The sequence below is a fragment of the Canis lupus genome, chromosome 2 (genome assembly GCF_003254725.2).
Source record: "Canis lupus dingo isolate Sandy chromosome 2, ASM325472v2, whole genome shotgun sequence".
In the NCBI taxonomy this organism is placed as follows: domain Eukaryota; kingdom Metazoa; phylum Chordata; class Mammalia; order Carnivora; family Canidae; genus Canis; species Canis lupus.
The window spans coordinates 65153231-65167714 of NC_064244.1; the positions used below are offsets into that span (position 1 = coordinate 65153231).

At 47.4% G+C, this 14484-nt stretch overlaps 1 protein-coding gene across 7 annotated transcripts in view; it reads left to right on the forward strand.

Annotated features, from left to right (window-relative positions):
* The first annotated feature begins 241 nt into the window (after nucleotides 1-241).
* Nucleotides 242-14484, forward strand: part of SIAH1 (siah E3 ubiquitin protein ligase 1) — a 78773-nt gene continuing 64530 nt past the window's right edge. For 2 of the 7 annotated variants that reach the window (XM_025447084.3, XM_025447083.3), the window contains exons 1-3: nucleotides 242-394; nucleotides 1320-1441; nucleotides 10102-10338. The gene's annotated coding sequence lies outside the window, so the exon portion shown is untranslated. Of the gene's footprint in view, nucleotides 395-875; nucleotides 1002-1313; nucleotides 1442-10101; nucleotides 10339-14484 lie in introns of all 7 variants that reach the window. The other 5 variants (XM_035714033.2, XM_025447085.3, XM_025447087.3 and 2 more) reach the window with 5 other exon arrangements.

The window sequence follows — 14484 nt, forward strand, 5'->3', positions numbered from 1 at the left end:
CCCCACCCCGACACTCTCTCTCTTTCTCTCCTCCTAAAACTTGAAAGTTTTGGAATAGAAGGAAATAATGTGAAAACCGATACATTCACTGAGCTGGTGCAAGAGCCATCAGTGGTGGCCATCTGTACCTGGTAGAGTGAGGTCATACACAAGGGCGTGGTTACCTTTCCCTGGGGAAACTTCACAAAGGAGGTGATGTCTGAGCTAAGTCTTGAAAACACAGGGGCTGATGGCCAGGGGATAGATGGATGGTGGGGGTGAGGGGTGAGGGGCAGGAGCAGAGACATGACAGGAGGACATGCTGGAGAGCCACCTGTTTGACATGTTGCCATCAGAGCGTCTTGCCTGACAGGCCAGGACAGGCCATGGAGCTGGAGCCATCACTGGAAACCAGGTAACAGCAGGTCTTGAGGGGCAAGCTAAGATCCATGGATTCCGGTCTCTGAGTTGCTGTCCTCAGCATTAAACGGTTACTGTCTAGGATTTGAAATTCCAAATAGAGCAGAGACAGGAGGGTGAGTCGGGGGCCAGCTGCTGGTGGGGCACACTGCAGGGGAACAAGGAATCGCCTTTCAGAAGCAACTTGGGATGGAAGCAGGCCTTCCCCAGACCCCAGAGGAGGGACTGGATTCCCCAAAGTGACAAAAGACCCTTGGTATGTAGGCCATTTCCCAGACACCTTCACAAAACTACAGAAACAGCAAGTTTTGCTGAGAACCATGGTGCCCACACTCTGTGTTCTCTACACATGATGTAGCCCGCCATGCTCTCAGTTCGCAAAATTGGGGGGTCTTAGGGGATTCCCTACTGGAGTCAAATGGGACTTAGTCTTTTATAACTCAATTTAATTTTGTTCTGTGCCCTTATTTTGCTAGGTAGCAGAAATGTCATGTCAGGCAACTTAGGGGGTTGCCCCTAAATTCGGGGGAATCGATCGAGGACCCATTAGTGAAGGCCCACAATCCTGTCTGTCTGGGGGACACGCCTTGTCAGTGGTCTAGGTATGGGGTCTCTGTTAGTGGTGGCACCCCTAGCTTCATCTCCGTGCTCCCCACTCTTGGAAGCTGCCCGTGGCCGCCGCCTTTTCTTGGGGTTTTGCCGTGTCCCCACAGTGCTTCCTGGGCAGTGGCACTGGGCGCTCTGGTTGTTAGCTCAGCAGTCTGGTGGGAGGGTGTCTAGGGCCCACCACCCTCTACTGTAGGGCTTCCCCTCCGCTCTCTCCCCTCCCGCAGCCACCTCGGGGGAGGGGCATTGGTCTTACTCCTCCTGTACCCCCTCCGCCTTAGCCAGCTCCTCCTTTCTGTTGTCCGGAGGTGCAGGCTTTTGGAACTCCACAGCCAGGAAAAGGATATTTATTTCCTCAGCTCTTCATCGCTTCCTCTCCCGGCAGCATCCAGCAAGTCTGGGCTTAGCTGCCTGCCGAGGGCAAGAGCAGCCACAGGTGGGTCTGGATTCTTCTCTCTTGGGGCCCTGGGATCCTCTTTGGGTTGTTCTGTGCCAGATACTGGTTCCCTCCCTAATTATTAAAACAAAACAAAACTCATCAGCCAACCCAAACCTCTCCGGCTCTGTGGCCGTCCTTGCCCAGTGCGCTCTCTGGAAGGTTCTGTGCTCTGTGCACGAGGCCTTGCTGCCCTCAAGCTGCTCTGCCGTGACCTTGGGGCATGGAAGACAGAGCACAGGTGACGACCACAGGCGACAGACCATGGGCGTGGGCACAGCCAACCTGTTGGGGCAACTGGGAGACAGGAACTGGCGGGTCTCCCCCTTGTCCCTCCGGCATTCAGTCCAGTGCCCAGAGATGTTTTCTTGGCCACGATCTGGTTTCTGTGCTGGGATAATAGGTTACAAATGGGAAAAGGCTGTCTTGCGTGTAGTCATTGCGAAAAATGAAGTGATGTTTCCCGCCCAGTTTTCACATTAAAAAACATTTCCTCCAGCCACCAATGAACATCCTACCCTCTAATTAGCTGTCACCCCCAAAGTAGCCATTTTTTTGTCCTCCTGACTCTTCTTTCAACGCAAATTCCAGAGACAGGAGCTGCCTTTCTTGGAGATTTAAGAGATCACAGTTAAGAGATTGGGTTCTGTTTCGGACACTTCGCACCTGATAACTTTGGAGGGGTGATTTGCACACTCTGAGCCTCGGTTCCCTCATCTGCACCCTGGGAATGCCAATAGCACCTGCCTCCGGGAACCACTGTGAGGATCAGATGAGTGAATAAGGAGAGGTGCTTAGCCCTGTGTCGGTCACACAGTCAGGCCTCAATAAAATATGGCCCAAGTTGTTATGTGACCAAATTATTATTTCCCTGTGCCTCTGAAAGCTTAGGGGCAAACTGGCATCAGAGAGTCAAGATTTTAAACTAAAGGAAGACAATGCTCAGGGAGGAAGTGAGAAAGGGAAATGCTCGAGAAGTTAGGCCACATGACATCATCTCAACTATAAACAGCAGCATAGCAATTCCCCCTCATCCTGCAAAACAAGGAGCCCCTTCCTTTATGTGCCTTGGAGGGTAAATGGAGCCCCACCCCCACCCCCCAACATAGGCGAAGGGAAGCAACTGGAGAGCCATGGCCCCCAACAGAGAGGGAACCAGGAGCACCCTGGTGGATGCCACAGCTCTGCCCCATTGGCAGCCCTAGGGCCTGAGAGTCCCCACTCCCCCCTATCCAGGCTCCTGGATAATCCTGCAGTGTGGACTGCCAGGATGGGACGCTTGGCCAAGGTGAGCAGCAGAGAAACATCTTTGTCCACGCATCAGAAGCATCCCTTGGCATTCCAGGGATGGATATATCCTCCGGAGTCCAGCGTCTCCAGCTTCTCTCTGCCTTCTTCAGACAGCCCAGCTTCTTAAACACTCAGACTCATCACCATCACCATCATCATCGCTTGTGTTTCTTTTGAGCATTTATTGTGTGGCACTTTTCTAAAGACCAGTCACTCCTCATACCTACTCACCAAGGCACCTCAGACTTCCTCTGAAACCCCGCCTCACAGGCCCTACAAGAAGACTTCATTGCTCTGTGACGCTGGCAGAGGAGGTCAGGCCACAAATATTGGCCTGACCAATATTGTGCTATTGAGCACCTACTATGTATCAGACCCTGTTCTGAAAAACACCCTGTCACATTGCTGTCTTTGCACAGCTAATTGCAAGTGGATGAAGGTGAGCAAAGGGGAAGTACATGGTGCCCCTGGGAGAAGTCAACCTCCTCCGAAGTCCCCAGGGCCAGAGTCCAGGCTGGTCACTGAGCAACCGACAGGTCAATTGCTCCAACTTCTTGGCTGCTGTTTCACACTGCCATGTGTGCCTCCCTTCCCTCTTGGTGGGTGGGTGGTTGAGCCAGTTCATGGTAACAGGGTCTGGAAGGGATTTGGGGGTGTGTCCAGGCTGTGAGCTCCTCAAGGGCAGGAAAATATCTCATACCTGCATCTTAGTGTCCAGTAGAGAACTTTCCGGAATAAATGTACCACAGCAAAGGAAATCATTAGCAAAATGAAAAGGCAACCTACTGAATGAAAGAAAATATTTTCAAATCATATATCCAATAGGGGATTAATATCTAAAATATATAAAGAACTCACATAACTCAATAGCAAAAACTAATCAATTAAAAAATGAGCAGAAGATTTAAATACACTTTTTTTTTCCAAAGAAGACATCCAGATGACCAAGAGGTACATGAACAGATCCTCAACATCTCTAATTATCAGGGAAAATGATTGAAAACCACAATGAGGTATCACCTTGCATCTGTTAGAATGGTTATTATAAAAAAAAAAAAATGTTGCTGAGGATACAGAGAAAAGGGAACACTTGTCCATTGTTGGTGGGAATGTAAATTGCTGCAGCCACTACAGAGTTTCCTCAAAAAATTAAAAATAGAAAAACCGTATGATCCAGCAATTCCACTTCTGAGTATTTATCCAAAGAAAACAAAAACACTACCTCAAAAAGATATCTGTATCCCATGTACATTGCAGCATTATTTACACAAAGCTGAGACATGGAAACAACCTAAGTGCTAAGTGTCTATTGATAGATGAATGTATAAAGAAAAAAAAATATATGTATAAGTTTTCAGAGAAAACTTATGGTTTGTAACAACATGGGTGGAGCTTGAGAGCATTATGCTAAGTAAAAAAGTTAGAGGAGAAATACTGTATGATCTTACTTTTATGTGAAATCTAAAAACAAAACAAAAGCTCAAGCTCATACACATAGATAGAGAACTGATTAGTAAGTTGCCAGATGCGGGAAGGGGGGGGCGTGTGGGTAAAAGGAGTAAAGGAGGTCAGAAGGCACAAACTTCCAGTTAGAAAATAAATAAGTCATGGGAATGTGATGTACAGCTGGTAACTATAGTTAATAACATTGTATTGCATATTGGAAAGTTACTAAGAGAATAGACCTTAAAAATTCTCATCATAAGAAAAAAACAATGTCGTAACCATGTGTGGTGATGGTTGCAAGGAGTAAATGTGGAGTGAATTAACACAGGAAGGAACAATGGAGTAAAAGAAGCCTTTATCATCACCTCCTATAAAATAACATTTTAGGGCACTTCCCTGTCTGGGGCCTGCTTCAGTGGTTGGCTCAAGGTAAGCACTCAATAATATTCATAGAATATATACAAATATGGTCAATTGCTCTATCCAGCGTGGATGCCTACCTGGTCAAGTATAATCTGTCACAGTGTATAAGTATCGTGTATAGCATAATGCTCTATAAACATTTGACAGGTAAATTAATGAATGAAGTTATTAACAATATGCATACCACTTAGTGACCAAAGTAATTTTTCTCATTATCCTCCATTAATGTTTGCTGGTAACAGATTTTCTGTAACTACATAACTGTTCACTCACTTTTCTTGAATTTCTTAGCAGGTAAAAAACAAAACAAAGCAAAAAAACCCATGGAGAGGAAAGGGGGACTGAGTCTAAATCTAAGAAATTGTCCATGTGAGCACCCAAGCAGGCTATGAAGTCTGCAGGGGCTGGGGCTACCCAGGATGAGGAATGGGGACCAGCGTGGAGGAGGAGGTTCAGCGGCCTAGACAGGCCACTCGGGAAAGCACAACTAACTCAGCTATATTCTCTCTGGGATTCGCTTTTTCTATTTCCAACATCATTATTCGATTTCCATATGATTTTACAAGATGCAAGGTAAATATTAGTACGAGCACCTCTTTGCAAAAAGTAGCCATTTAATTTGATGAAATATGGCTCAGGGTGATGGATGATGTTTGGACAAGCCGACTTCATACAAAGTCAACATTTATGAGACTTGGAGCAGGTTCCTCTGCTAAAATAAAACCATCCTCCCTCTGCTCAGCTTGTGCCTCCATCAAAGAGAGTCAGAGACAGAAAAGGGAGACAGAGCAGAGCCCATCCATAAGCAGCTTGGAGTTGAAAAACCAAGGCTGAGAGCAGACACTCCTGCCTGAGTGACCCTTAAGGGCTTTGGCATTGTCCATCCAGCTCTCCACAGAGGTCGCTCAAGAGTTCATATTCATGGACAATCACTCTTCTTGTTTTCCACCTCATGTCAAGGCTGAGCAGGGGGAGATCTTTCTTTGCCACCACCCCTTGCTCAAGAACCTCTTTCTTCCTCCTTCTCCTTCCTCTCTTGCCAGGGATATTTGCTTTAAGGAAAAAAAGAAAAAAATTCTAAAAAGATCAGGAAAAGTGTGGATATGCAGAGGCAGGGCCCTTCCTTGCGTTCTCGCTTTCTACTCCACCTGTTCATGGAGAGGAGAGAAAGGAGTCCGTGGCTGCCACTCACCACTCTCCCCCAGCTGTTTGCATCTGCACAAGCATCAAGCCTGAGGCTGTGGGTCAGGGAGCCACATTCAGCTAGTCACAGCCAAGTCTGAGTGGCTCCCACCACCTCCTCTACTCTTCCCCAACCCAACAGAACCTCCTCAACTTGTCCACCTCCCAGGGAGTGACTCGGTGAAGACTTGGATAGTCCCCTGACAAACTGTCATCCCCTCCCCCTTCCACTCCCCTCCATCACTGTCACACTTTCTCCTGTGCCACGTGGAGTCTGTACCATTTCTTACAAATCAGCTTTATTAAGGTATAATTTACATTAGAGTTCACCTGTTTGAAGCATATAGCCTCCTTGTTTTTCAATTTAATTTTATTTATATTCTTTTCTTCTCTATTTAGCTTACTCATGATCCGTGCAATTTGTTGTCAAAAATAGCAACTCTTGCCCTATTATGCCTTTGAGTTTCTCTTAAGTCCTCTTTTTTTTATTTTTTTTTTAAGATTTTATTCATTTATTCATGAGAGACACAGAGAGAGGCAGAGACACAGGCAGAGGGAGAAGCAGGCTCCCTGCGGGGAACCTAGTGTGGGACTCGATCCCAGAACCCTGGGATCACACCCTGAGCCTAAGCAGATACTCAACCACTGAGCCACCCAGGTGCCCCATTCTTTTATTTTTAATTGAAGTTCAGCTGACATACGTTACCCTAGTTTCAAGTGTACAACAGTGTGATTGGACAAGTCTGTATGTCATGCCATGCTCACCACAAGTGTAGCTGCCATCTGTCACCATATGACACTCTACCAACACCAGACCGTATTCCCTGTGTGTACCTTTCAATCCCATGGTTTGTCCATTCCAGAACTGGAGGTCTGTTTTGATAAATACACGCAGTGTGTAACCACCACTACAATCATGTGTAGAATGTTTCATCACTCGAAGTCCCCTCACTCCTGAGCCCTGGCGACCACCAGCTGATCTCAGTCTCCACAATTCTCCCTTGACAAAGTTTCTTACAAGGGGAATCATGCAGTGCCCAGATTTTTGAGACAGTATCTTAACATAAGGCTTTTGAGGTTCATTCATATTGTTTTATGTATCAATAGTTCCTTCCTTTTTATTGCCAAATATGGATTTACCTTAATTTGCTTATCACCTTACAAGGTGAGGGCATTTTGGTGGCTTCTAGTCTAGGGCTATGAATGAAGCCGCTGTGAATATTTGGATACAACCTGTACTTTATTTAGCATTTTTCTTTAAATTAAATCTGTTACATGAAAATGACTTTAAAACGAAACTTTGTCTTACCCATAAATGGAAAACCTTTAGAGTCTACCATAAACCAACCAGGTAAAAATATTTAAAAGGAAAACAGAAAGTCACCAAATTCTAGCTAGATCCTATTGCCTGCTGTGTTAGATTCCCTACGATTAAAGTCAACGATGAGGATATTTTCCATGAGTGATTTATTGAGGGAGGGCTCTTGGCACCAGGGGAGGGAAACAGAGGCTAAGCAAAGACGTGGGCTCAACTTCAGGCCATCCTCAACCTGCTTCGTCGGGGAGCTCTGGAGGATGAATGGTACCATAGACTTGCACCATCTTGGCACGAGCACTCCTATCTCCTACGTTAGTAAGTCATTGCCTGCAGACGGCCCCGGGGGCGATGGTAGCCACTCCTGCCTATTCCCAGGTGAGCCAATGCCCTAGAGAAGGCTGCAGGTGTGAACTGTTAGCAGCCCGCACTCACGGTAGCTGGGAAGTGAGTGTATAGACTGGTTAGAGAGGGCAGCCCAGGTGGCTCAGAGGTTTAGCGCCGCCTTCAGCCCAGGGCCTGATCCTGGAGACTCGGGATCGAGTCCCACATCGGGCTCCCTGCATGGAACCTGCTTCTCCCTCTGCCTGTGTCTCTGCCTCTCTCTCTCTGTCTGTCTGTGCCTCTCCTTAATAAATAAGATTAAAAAAAAAATAGACGGGTTAGAAGAGGCCTGAGCCAGCCAACAGCGTCTATGACAGCAGCCAAAGGCTTAAACCTGAGGTCACTATCTCTTGAGGTTTAAAAAAAGAGATTGGCACGTGTTGAAAGTTAAAGACCTGTTAGCACCAAATAGAGACCTTTTCGGTAATGCCATCAGATGTTTAGAGAAAAAGAAACACACTTTCTAACTCACTCCCTAATAAACTGTTCCTTGATGCTTGCCACCTTCCTCAGCCCCCGTATCCGGCATGGTGTCACACTATGGGACAAACTACTGGATGGCTTCAAATAGGGATCTAGCCCCCCGACTGCCAGTGTAGCTCCCTCACTCCTACTCAGTGCTTTCCAATGGGAGAAGCTGGTGAAGACCGGAGGCCAGGAGGATAGGGGGATTTCTCTCCACCTTTCTGCCTTCAGGGCACCTTCAGCAGTGGCTGTGTCTCCTCATGGTTCCACCTGTTGGAGGACAGCCCTTCTGTGGCTCCAACGCCTGCAGGACAGCTTTCATCTCCCGGTAGCCTGCTCCCACAGGCAGCCCTTGCTCTGGGCTAGCTTCTGCCCACCAGCATCTTCAGTCTTGGGGTAAGAGGCTTCCTGCTGTTGCTAATGCCTGCGTTTAGTTTCTCATTTCTTCCATTTTCTGTGTAATCAATTGCTGGTATTAAATTCCCTCTGCTGAAAGATCTAGAGCCATTTCTGGACTCTAACTGATCCGGGGAAGCAGCAAGACGATAGTAAACTAAGTGATTACAAAGACACGGATGAGAAGTTCTGCACAAATCAGCTGTCAAGGTCATCTGGCTGTGAAAGTCACCCAAGGCCAAGGCCCCAGTTTCATCCACTTGAAACCCCAGATAGAATATAAAGGGAGAAGGAGGAAGAGGCACAGTCAACTGTTCATGAGCCCTCAGAAATCCGCTGTGTGTAAACAGTCCGGACCTTGACCTCCTCCACCCCTTCTTCCTCCTAGCTCGCCCTTCCTGGCGTGCCTGGTTATCAAGACTAACTCCTTTCTGCTGGCTCTTCAAAAACATTCTCATTTGCCCAGTGGGACCTCTCGTTAACAACCAGGATGTAAGGAAACGGAGATCACACAGTGGGACTTAATTTAGAGCCACTTAAACAGATGGTTTTAAGAGACCTAATTCCCTTTGCTGTCTCCAAATGGTGCCACTGAGGATCGGAGGCTTGCCCAGGGCTCCTGCTTGCAGCTGTCGGGGGAGTTACCCTCCAGGTGGGAGACTCAGGGAGGAGGTGATAGGTCCTAGGGGTGGGGGGGGTGAGGCCCCAGGCCAGCCTCCAGTGCGTTGCCAAGACTCTGTTGTCATTTTCCCCTTGGAAATGGTCATGATTAGTGAGAGGGCCAGAAAGGAGCTCTGGGGAGGCGGGCCAGAGAGCAGAGCCCCAGTGGTGCCTGTGAACGCTCCTTTGCTGGGGGCATCCTCAACTTTACCATCTCCCTTATGACAGGGATCCCTCCAAGCCTGGCACACATGAGGGCTTCCAGAAAGCAAGACCTGCTCCACGCCTTCAGAACCTTCTCATTTGTGACACATCTTTAAAAAGAAAATAAATAACACTGTGTAGGTTTGTCACGTCTACGGATTTTACCCTCAATCTGGACAAAGAAGGCAGATGACCTTGGATTTGTGATCCTGCCAGCAGCCTACCCTCCCTGGGTCTTGGTTTTCTGAGGGGCATGACTGGTCAGATGAGTGATGGCGGTGAGGGGACAGCTGCAAGAGTGGCCAAGCAGGACTTACCAAACAGAGAAATGGGGAGAACAGGTCCAGGAGCAGGTTCTGGCAAAATGGAGAAGCAAGCCACTAAAGCCAGGTCTATTCCCTCTTTCTGTTTCTGTAAGCATTCAGTGAATACTTCCTGTGTGTCAGATCACCACACTCGGCCCATCTCACGCCATAGCTCATCTGATCTTCACAGCAGCCCCAGTAGTCACATGACCCTCACCTGCAAGGAACAGCGAGGCTTGGGGAGGTGAGGTAGCATGCCCACGTCACACAAGGTGCCTGGGGCTTGTGTTGCAAAAGCAATGTTCAGACTCCTTGAGTCGGAGGCAAAGTAAACATCTGGTGAGGTAAGGTCAGTGGCTCAAGAGACGGAGGGGATGGACCCTGGCCTGGAGACGGTGGAAGTTGCCAAGATGATAGTTAGGCCAAAACAGTCAGATGAGAAGTGGGGAAAGTAGGGAATCAACGGGGTGTGAGCTCCGCACAACAGATGATTGGTGCTTTTGGAAGCAACAGCAGACCTGGAACTTTGACCTGGAGGTGCTGTCGGGACCTTGGAGACCGTTCTGGGAAACCTTATTTCTTGTTCACAGGGACATGATGAAGCACCTCCTATCACCTGAGGCTTCCTGATTGCTGTGGAGGACACGGTATCAACAAGATAGGACCTCTGCCCTCAAGCCCACTGGGTAAAGAGAAGAGGGACACATATCCAGATAGAAATGACCAAGACATGCCTAACCAGAGTGAGCCGACTGTGTGAGACACAGCAAGGAGGGGAATCAGGGAGGACTTCTCAGAGGAAGTGGTCTTTGAGGTGGACCCAGAAGGTGAGCTGGGCTTGCAATTGTTGGAAAAGCTAGCTCAGGCTGAGAAAGCAGCCTGAATGCAAAGGTGCACTGGGTAAAAGGGCAGGGAATGGCCAGGACAGGTGAGGCACCAGATGTGGCTGGAGTTTGAGCTGTCAGGACTGGTACGGGGAAGATGAGCCTGCAAAGGTCATGTGGGCTAGGTTAGGACAAGTCTTGCCAGCTCCTACCCTCAGGATACTGCTCTAGGGCAGGGCTCAGCCCCCATCAGGTTTCACTTGTGGAAACCAGGGATTGTAGCAATTCTTACAACTTCAAACTTCCTTCCTCCTCCACCATTAGCAAGAGGTCTTCCTTGGAGGGCCCCTCTGTCCCCTTGAGGACAACCTACGCCACTTACCTGTGGCTAAGCACAAAATTGCCATGTCCCCAAGGGAAGAGCTGCTCCTAGAAACATGGTGAATGGAATGCGGCACTGGATAGTGAGACAGGAGATCTGGGTTCTAGTCTGAACTCTGTGTGACCTTGGACTCTAGCCTGAACTCTGTCACAACCTGTGTGACCTTGGGTTCTAGTCTGAACTTTGTCACCAACAGTGTGACTTGGGCAAGTCAACTCCCTCTGGGTCTTGGTTTCCTTATCTCCAAAGTGAGGAACTGGACAATATTGATCTAGCAACTCCTAGAGTGTGTGAGTAGTGATGTGGGGCCCAGGGACATAGAAGGACAGCATAGGAGGGGCATGCATTCATTTTGTGGGATTGTAGAAAATTTCTGGACCTGAGAGACTGAACTTGAAGCTCCATTTTCTTTCCTAGCTAACAAACTCTCAAACTGGGCCAGAAATGGCAATTGTTCTCCAAGGCAGCTGCTCATTTCAATTTCAGCAGGGCAACTGGTATTCAGATCATATGGGGACAGTAAAGTTAACTAATGCATACCAGGGACAGTTTCATTTGATAGCGTGGACACAATAATCAATAAGATAGTCATCAGAAGTGGCTCAGGGGCTCAGCACCAAATCTGTAGGGTTTTTTCCTTCTCTGTCTCAGTCAAGTCATGATCCCTTCCTTCTCGCTCATAAATAGCTCTATGTGAGCTGGACACTTTTTTTTTTCCTTTTTTAGTTTTGCCTGCTTTTCTCAATTGCTAATTTTTAGGCTGTTTTTTTTTTTTTGGGGGTGGGGAGCTGGGCTTTTTAAAAATTATTTTTGGTTTTGTTTTTTTAGGGGGAGTTTGTTTTTGTTTTTTGTTTGAGTGCTGACTGGGCAGCATGCCTTACTCCAAGGATGTGCACCTAGAATGAGTAAATCCAGGTCCCTGACATCCAAGGATGGAGAATAACAAGTGAGAGGCAAGGGGCAGAAGTTTCGAGAGCAGCTGGCAACGGTCGGCCCTGGAAACCACTGGGCTCAAAGTTAGGCTTGCAGGCAGCACAGAGAGCCTCACGAAAACACCAGAGCTTGTGCAGCTGTGTGAAGGATGGGTATGTTCTTCAGGTGGACAGGACAGCAAGGGCCTTCCAGACAGGAGGAACTGTGTGGACAAAACAGGGGGAGGCAACAGTGTGTGGCATCCAGGCAAGCACGACCGTTGAGAGGGAGTCGGGGCTGGAGGGGTCAGTGAACCTTTGGGGCCAAGGGAGGAGTGACATGCTCAGGGCTGTAGCAGGAACCATTGGTCTGATCAGTAACTGGTGGCAGGCCCATTGAAGCCCAAAGTGGATCCTTGCACCCTACATAGATCCCCAGGCAGGCGCCCTGTCCTCCCATAGGGCCCTCACTTCCTCCTCAGTGGCCAGGCAGAGGCAGCTCACCACAGACTGCTTCCTACTTGGGACAGCAAAGTGGAGAACAGGGCACCCTCCCTCCCGGCAGGAATCACCCAGGGCCTCAGTTGGTGGAGGGTTAAGGAAACCAGGACACATGCTCTCCCAAGCCACAGCCTGAGAGCACACAGCAGCAGAACCATTATCTGAGCCAAAGAGAATGAAAAATTGGGCAGGATGCATTCAGGACGCAAGGCCCACTCCCAGGGCCCACTCCTCCAGACCAGCCATGCAGTGAACCTCCAACAAATATTTTAATTTGTATATATGCATTATTCCTACCAATAGACCAAGAGCTTTATGAGAGCAAAACAGTATCTTAACCATCTTTATAGTCCCCTCAACCTTTAGCCATTTGCTCTGAAGTTAACCAGAATGGGTTCCACCCCAGCTGAGCTACTTCCTGCTGTGTGACTTTGACAAGTCACTCACCCTCTCTGACTCTGGACACTAGGGACGATCATGCCAGACCAGGACTGATTGTTATTGGAAAGACAATCAAGGTGCATCTGTAAAGTGACTCCCACTCTGTAGGCCGCCTGTTGAGATTATTGCTGTTGTAATCTTGAATGGATGAGGAAGTAAGCTTACTTCCCCACTCTGGCCCTCCATTTCTTCACCTGTTGTTTACAGGAGGTGCTCAACTAGTTCTGCTGGCTTCTACTGGGAACAGCTCAGTGACCAGGGCTTTCTGCAAGAGAACTCTCCTTGCTACTAGCTTCCCAAGAAATCCCTCTTGCCCTGGGGCCTGTGAAGTACTAGAAACATGGTGGTCCTCAGTACTTCAACTCTAAGACCTAGAGCAAGATTTCATGGATCTTTCCCTGGAGGAGCCTCAAGGGTGACCCAGGAGCCTCTTAAATTGAATGCAAAATGCTTTATATTTTTTATGAAGAAGGTCCATATAAAATGTCATGTGGATTCACAAATCAGTCTACTATCCAAAAGCATCCCTGAGGGTCTGGACTGAGATGCTAATACTCAGCGTAGATTTTATGGAGTGAAATGTATGAACATGTGTGAATTGATAATCATCCCCTAGCTGTGCATTTTGTCCAGGTTATGAAACTGATCTGAATTTAAAGTAGCTATGTTCAATTCCATGGCAAACTCCAATAATTTTGAGATTACAACATCCTATTGTTTATTGAGTTTTATGTATATTTCCATACTCCCCCCATATACTCCTCACTTATAGATCCTACAAATGCCAATGGGTATAAACTGCTTTTTATTTATTTTATTTTTTAAAGATTTTATTTATTTATTCATGAGAGACACAGGCAGAAGGAGAAGCAGGCTCCATGCAGGGAGCCCGACGTGGGACTCAATCTCAGGTGCCCAGGATCACGCTCTGGCTGAAGGCGGCACTAAACCACTGAGCCAACCCGGGCTGCCCTAAACTGCTTTTTAAAATACAAAGTAATATGGGGCACCTGGGTGGCTCAGTTGGAAGAATATGCAACTCTTGGTCTCAGGGTTGTGAGTTTAATCCCCACATTGGGTGTAGAGATGACTAAAAATAAATAAACTAAAAAAACACCATAAAATAATAAGAATTTCATTTGGAGCATCTTTGAGACTCTCCTAGCACCCTTAAAAGCTATTGATGCTTCTTACAGCCTATGTTCCAAGATCTTTTAAGAGTTAGAGGGTCCTTTAAAACTTCAGTGGGTCTTGGTGATATTAGAAGGAGGGGCAAAGAGTTGCTCCAGCCATGAAACATCAAATTCTCTGCTCAGCTCCATTTCAGCCCTTATGGATTGCATTGTACAATTTAGTGCTGATTTATTGCATAGTTTTAAAGTTTTATATTATTAAAATAATATTTTGCGTGTGATAATAAATTGAATAGCTCAGAATACCAATGACAATAGTCTTCATCTCTACTCCTGCCCAGGTCAGAAGCAATCCCTTTAAAAAAAAAAAAAAAGATTTTATTTACTTATTGGAAAGATCTGAGAGAGAGAGAGAGAGAGAGAGAGAGAGAAAGCATCCAAGCACACAGAGAGAGGGTGAGGGAGAAGTGGACTCCCCGTTGAGCAGGGAGCCCAATGCAGGGCTCGATCCCAGGACTCTGAGACCATGACCTGAGCTGAAGGCAGATGCTTAATGGACTGACCCACCCAGGTCCCCCAGAAGCAACCCCTTTAATCACCAGTGACTTAAAAGGGTGCCTGGCTGGCTCAGTTGGTACAGCATGCAACTCTTGATCTCAGGGTCATGAGTTTGAGCCCCATATTGCATGTAGACGTTACCTAAATAAATAAACTTAAAAAAATTCATTTAATCACTAATGATTTCAGTTCTTCAGCTGATTAATGCTACCTTAGAGGACAT